This window comes from Streptopelia decaocto, assembly GCF_964273445.1.
Source record: "Streptopelia decaocto genome assembly, chromosome: 4".
NCBI lineage: Eukaryota > Metazoa > Chordata > Aves > Columbiformes > Columbidae > Streptopelia > Streptopelia decaocto.
In genome coordinates this window covers 43,568,202-43,575,419 of record NC_138658.1, presented here as the reverse complement: position 1 = coordinate 43,575,419, position 7,218 = coordinate 43,568,202, and positions in this window count along the sequence as shown.

The following is a 7,218-nucleotide window of genomic DNA, read 5'->3' as shown; positions in this document are numbered from 1 at the left end:
AGAATATGAATTTCACCATATGTCTTGGCCAACCAATCTAATGCTTGAGATGCTTCTCAGGACTGGGTTTATGTGCAATTGTCCACTAGAGAGCAGGCTGAGACCATCAAACCCATTTTGTTCATGTCATAAACTGACTTTGAACCCAGGTGTCTTAATGTAAATCATTACTACATTAAAGCACTGCACCTTCTAGCTTCAGCTGTGAGTATATATACTGCTATCAAACATGATGGATATAGCTTGAGAAGCTTAGTGACCTAAGGTGGTGATAATAAAGTCTTCTGGAACCTGGATAACATTTTATTCTGTCACTATGGTTTTCTTGCTCTGGTGACATCAACTAATTTGTACTGCTTTACAGGGAATTTCTGTATCCAGCTTTTTAGCCAGAGTCTTGGTTTCTTTACGCTGCTCTTACTCTTGTCTGTCAGACTGAATTTCCTTCTGAGACAAAAATATTGCTCACTATTGATTACATTGTGTCAGCTAATTTCAGGTTCTCATACTGCAGATCAGCTGAAATGCCGTTCAAAATATTGAAGAATTTTCTATCACAAAATGCACAAACAAGATGACCCATATAATATCTCCCAACAAGAATCCTCTGTTCTCTAATCCTTTCAAAAACCATTAAAAGTCAATTTAACAGACTCTTTGCATGGAAACATTTTTATGCTAAAAAGTTGTACTAACAAGAGTGGCCGGTTTTCACAAAGCCCATAAAATTCTTATGATTTTTGGCCTGTTTCCTATTTTACTTGTGTAAGACATTCGCCTTCTGCGGAAAAAATGTTCACCCCAGAGGACATATATACCAGTGGAGACATTTGGAGTTCTCCTTGTTACTGTCCCTATAGAACCCAATGAATTTTTGTAGAAGTAATAGGGAGTTTAGTTTACTTTCCTGCAAATGAAGGATATCACATTTCAGTTCCATTTTGCTTCCTCAGTTTTGAAAACAAGTAAAGTGCATCTGTTATTTAATTTCTTTATTTCCCTAGGCTGCTGTGAAGGCTGGCCTCAAAAGACATTTTTTCTTCCATACTTTGAACCCTAATAATATTCTGTTGTATTCTGAGAAATATAAATTGGAAATATCTAACTAATGTCGGTTTTCCCTTTCCACAGTCTATAGGCCATCCACCTTTGAATTCCTTAATGGTTCCTGCTTCAAAGATCACATCCTGCTCTTTGCCTTCTTTACCTAATTGTCTGCTTTCTGTAGCACAAAGCTGCTGTGGCTCCATGCTGGAATTCCTCATTTACCGTGTAGTGTCTTTGCCGTCTGAGTCGATGCCTTCCTAACGTAGAATTTGTTTTTATTTGTAATGGTTTTAAAGTTACTATGGTGTAAAAAAATAATGGATACAACCTGAAACATAAAAAAAATACTTTAGTAGAAGCAAATGCTCAGCTTGGGTTATTTCAGCTTGAACAAATCATGTTTGTCTGATGTAGACTACTAAAAGCTGAATCTCATAATGCTAAAGTGCCAGGAAATCCTGAAAAAGAATCACACTGCCAACGCTGCTTATGAAATAAATTAGGTTTACTAATGATTACATTTCCTCTCATATCTACAGAGGGAGCACAGAGTTCCTGTTCCTCGAAGCTGGGATGTCAAATGTATTTCCTGACAGCTCCAGCTCACTTTTCATTATTGATAAGTTAAAGCAGCATGGCTATTAGCTGCTTGTTGGTAATTAGTTCAATGAGTTTAGGAAACAACCAGAGCTTAGTCAGAAGAGATGAAAAGGAGTCACATATCATATGATAGTGGTATCTGAGCTCGCTCTGACCTGCTGCCAAGCTAATGCTCGGGGTGTTATGAAATGAAGACTTCGTGCCTCCTGCTCCACAGTTCTCTTGATGTTACGTCCTAGGAATGGAGCAGTTATTACTGAGGAAAGTGCCTTTGGTGCTAATGGGTATTTGGGGAAATGGGAATATAGGCAAACTTGGAAGGCAATTAGGTCAAAGTGATCCCATCCTGCTGAGGTGAGATACAGGAGAAAAATAGGGTGATTGGAGCAGTTATTTTTGTTTCTCTTAACTTAGTTAGGTTTTGCTAGCTAAAGCAGTATATGTAAAAATCCTGCAATATTTGTCTTTTTATTTTTTCTACCCCAATCCACAGGTTAGCTGAAAGGGTAATTCATCTCTTATCACAGAATGGATTTAGCACATTTACTTAAAACCTTCCATGCTAAATCCCATACGAAGATGTAAGAAAATGATTCCATATAGCAGCTCTTATGTGAAAATTTAAGTATTATCACACCATAATAATGAAATCTAAAGATACAGCTGAGATAAGTGACAGGAAATTATACATAAAAATAGAAAAAATCTCTATAGAAGAAATCTAAAGCTTATCATAAATAAGGAAAAAATTGAAAAAAAAACAAGAAGAAACTTGGAGAGAAACTCCGCTGTGATTAAAGGAAACAAGCACAGAAGGAATGCTTATCAGGTGAAGAAAGAAATAGAGCAAATTGGTTGCCTAGATATGAAGGGATACATGTATTCAAGATTCTTTGCATGTGATGGAAGAGTAAAGGTTTCCTTCTTCGGAACATGTCTTATGTAGTGAATACAGGTGATGTTATTGTCCAGCTGGAGTTTTCACAAGTTGATACAGTGCACAGATTTTGGGACCTAGGGAAAGTTCATGGATATAATGTGAAAAGCTACTGCATCGTGATGGGAAAATCATGCCGAATCAGAAGGGATGGAAATAGAAAAGAATCTTCTTAGATATTAAAAATAGCCTTGAAAAATAAGAAGGTAACAGAAGAACTAGGAAGCTAGGAAGTATGAAGGTAGGTGCTGAATACAGAAGCAGCATGCCAATAAAGTGAAATTTTACACTGAAAGCAGAAAATTATTTTTTTCACTTCTAATTAGGGAATAGCTGTGATCATAGTATGGGTAGGCAAAGAAGGTAATTCATGTTTTGGAAGAAAACAGTAGGGTGCCGGAAGACTTGCAGTCTTTATGTCTCAGTTTACTTTCCAAAGGACAACTTAGCAAGATTTTCTCAGACTTCCAGTTTTTGATGGAGACAGGAGAGAAGATCACATGTAATATCTATTCTATCTTCCGTTTTTCTAGAACTTGCCTTTGTCCTGTCAATTGTGCTAGCTTGCATAAAACAGGAAATTTGGATGCAAGGGCAGGTATGAATGGAACAAGGAGTTTAAAAAGTAGAGGACTGGTCAGAGACATAGATCTAAACATTTAAAAACAAACAAACAAACACCACCACCACAGAGAAAGCATCAGCAAATAACAGAGAAAGAACAAATCTATCTGGAGAATATACTGATATCAAAGAAATTACGAGGTGATCAGGGCACTGGGAAGGTAATATTTCCCTATAACTGGAACTATCAGTATGAGTAAAACAAGGAAACAGTCAAAATTAGACAAACCAACATACGTTCATAAAAAATTTAGGTGAGATGAAAAATAGTTGTAATGTTAAAAATAGAACAGAGGACTGTTTGTAGAGTATTATTTATATACTCATTTGTGATCCCAGTCAGAATAAAGTGGAAATAAAAGACAGCTCTCAGAGAAAACTCTAACTGCTATTCACCAAGGTGAGAAGCTGGATATAGGGAGTTCTGAATTTAGAGAGTTAGTAACTAACTGCAGAAATTTTGAGTCTTGAAGACCGAGAACGTGATACGCAAACTAGTGTCAGACTTGGACAGGAAGGAAGAAAACTTAAATCCAGAACTTGATTCTAGTTTTCAAGGAACAGTATAAAAATCTAAGAGTTTATTGCAGTCTGCTAATGGGCTGGTTTATTATCCTCTCTAGGTCTTCCAGTGAGCGGGCTTCCTCAATGGGACTTTGTTCACTGAACAAAGCCTGGCATTGCAACAAACATAATTTGATCATAATGACCATGAATTTATATTATTGATTAAATTAGCTATAGAAATTGAGAACTGCAGCATACACCAGCAGCTTCATTGGTATGTAATATGTTCTCAGTGTGTAAGCAAGTATAGGAGGCAAAGTTTAACTCAAGAATAAATTCCTATCTGGAAAAATATTTGGAAGATGAGACTTGCCTAAAAATGAATCACCTTCTCTAACTATGAAAATCATCCTATCAGTGAGCAGCACTTCTCTGAAAGACAGATAAGAACCAGGTGTTAAGATACAAAGATGTATAGTCATATTTAATTGTTTGTCTTTCTCTCCAAATCTAGTAAGTAGTTCCTGAAAAATTCATTCCATTAAAGAAAAAGATTACAGCTCATTAGCAACTTCTTTTTACTTTTCCCTTAAGTTTTGAGAGTGATTTCAGGGTGGTGTACCAAATTGCACACTCCATATCCTGGCAAATAGCAAACATTACCCTATGAGTGACAACTTACACGTATGTCACATTTGGGGAGAAATCCTGCTTGCCAACAAAGTTAGAAGAGTCTGTTGGCAAGTTGCAAGAAAGTGGGGAGGGGGTCTGGTACCCAAGGTTTCCACAAATTCAGTTTGCTTTTATCAAAATTGACAAAAGATAGATGTGATAATTTCATAAGTGGTAAGCTAAAAATACGAACATCTTGACAGATGGTTATATATTAAGCATGTCTTTCAAACTTGTATCATTAATAAGAGCATCCAAAGTATTTGATTGTTTATTGACATCTGTACAGGGAGGTCATGATAATCCATGCTCGGGTCTTTCACCTAGGAAATGAGAGACAAAAAACCCTACAGAAGACTACCTGAAGTATCCCATGCTGCTTCATATAGATTCTACTTCCGTGGAATAAAAAAGGAGTGTAGAAGGACAGGGCTTCTGTGTCAGAAACAAAATTAAATGAAACTCAGCCTATTTGAGTGCATGTCTGTCTTACAGGGGCTTTAAGTCAGAGCACTCCAGTCCTGTCACAGAGATCTGAATGGTGAAGGGCACAAATAAGCTTCTGGATCAGAGCATAAGACAAAGTTAATGGAGAGGAGGATTCAGACAGCAGAACCAGAGGAGCTGCTGCTTCTGCAAAGCAACCAGCTGCCAGAAAAGTCTTATGGAACCTACCAGGTCATGAGACTCTGCCCTACACCTGCAGCACATCAAGCTCCCTGCTCTGAGCACAACCTGGTGTTTATACCACAGGAGCCTGGCCTAAATCTCACCTAATCCTGGTGTAACTTTAGATATCTGTAATCACGTAACCCACTTCCAATGTGTGCATCAAGGCTATTGTGTCAGGTGCCACCTCCACATTGTCAGAAGAGCAAACACAACTTGGCCACAAGAGAAGTTTTCAGTATAATTCTAAAACAAAACCAAACAACCCAAACCCCAGAAGAAAACAAAAATGTAGCTAGGTTCACAGAACAGAAAATCTATGATTCACCGTGTATGATCAGCATATAAGCACTGCTTTTTAAAGGTTAGTAATTGTTATGGCTTGTCCTCAGAATCTTAATTATGAAAAATAACAAATTTGGCATGGGTAATTGTAGCACTATTAATTTTAATTTCTATTTCAAGAGTGCAGAAACACATATACATATAGTAGAAAACTTTTTGAACTGAATTATGCTAATTTTTTCTCCAGATTAATTAAATGAGTGTTCTTTAACTCTCTTCTTGATCAACCATAATCAGGCCTTTCATTTCACCTTCAGGCTTATGCTTTCCTGAGTGATGCTACTTTCATTATATTCTTTTTCTTGCATTTAAATTGTTCCTTTTCATTCATTAACAAACTGTACATGAACATTTGTTGTCCATATGAAATTGTGATAATAGAAGTCTTGCAAACTGAAATAGCTATATGTTTTCCCACTCCGGGGGCTGGAAAACTTGTCAGTTGAAATATAACAGGCTGCTTTTGCCAAGTTCTCTGGTTACAACTGAACAGGAATATCTGTGAAATTAAGTAACATTTTAATACTTGATGGTTTGTCAAATGTTTCAAAAAAAAAAGATAGCTAGCTGATACAGCAATCTAAATATGAAAACAAATTAGCAGTGTGTTCCTGTGTTTTGATCACTGCAGGCTCTCTCTCTTTGGCATAGCTTCAAGAATAACTACGAACATGGCAGGTTCCTTGACTTTGCCATCTTTTTGCACACATGGTACACTATTTTACCTGGTGTACTCGCTTGAGCAGTTTGCTATGCGTATGGTCAGTAAGGGGGAACTATAGATTCTGGGATAAGACTGCTATATGCCTGGTTTCCCCAAAGTGCCCTTTCTTCCCAGCCTGAAGCACCCTCACAGACAAAGAGGATGAGGAAGACATCTGACCAAGCTGCAGGAAACCATTATCTCACGCGTGTCTGTTGGCCACGTTCAGCTCAATGGTGCAGCGCATGGCACACGCGCAGCGCGAGCTGCACAGCTGGCACACACAAGTCCTTCTCAGGGGTGCTCTCGAAGGCGAGTGTTTTCCTTTTGTCCGTCACTGCTCTCACCGAATTGTTGCACCTGTCATTGATCCCATTGGGAACGGGATCGGACACGTCTGGCTGGGTTTGGGCAGCCTTTGCCTGATGCCTCACGGTCTTGTGGAGCGAACATCTGGGCCTTGCTCTCATTTGAGTGCTACCGAAAAGGCAGGGGCCTGGAGAAACCAGCCAGCCAGGGTAGGCAGCTCCTCACAGAAGGAAGACAAACGTACCATACTAACATTTATTATTATGCCACTTGTTTCGCACTGTAATGGGCTATGTATATATGTTCAGCTACCTGAGCATCCTGGGAGACTTCTAAAACCTGGCAGCAGCTGGAGGCACTAATAAAACATAACTCACTTTCACTTTTCATGTCGATTTCATATCCAGAGAACACCTCTCCCCCTCACCCCCCGCCCCGACTTGTAGACATTTTAATATGTTAACGCCAAGCTTTAATAAATAGCATTTACCTCAAGAGGGTGAGCTGGGTGAAAACCTGCATGCTTGTGTCAAAGCACAACACTACCAGCAGCACCTGTCAGAAAACTGAAAACTACAGGAACGCAGATTAAAGTAACTCATGTAAGGTACTGCGGTGGCGTCCCCCGGCTCAGGGAGATGTGCTCCCGGGCGCCGCAGCTGCGTTTCGGCGAGAGTCCACCGGCCTCCTCGGCGGCCCGCGACCCCCGAGGACACTGAGCCTGCCCGCCCGCCCCCCGCGGCTACAGCGCGACATGGCGGCGGGACACCGACACCGCCCCCGCTGCGCTCCTCCCGCCGCCCGC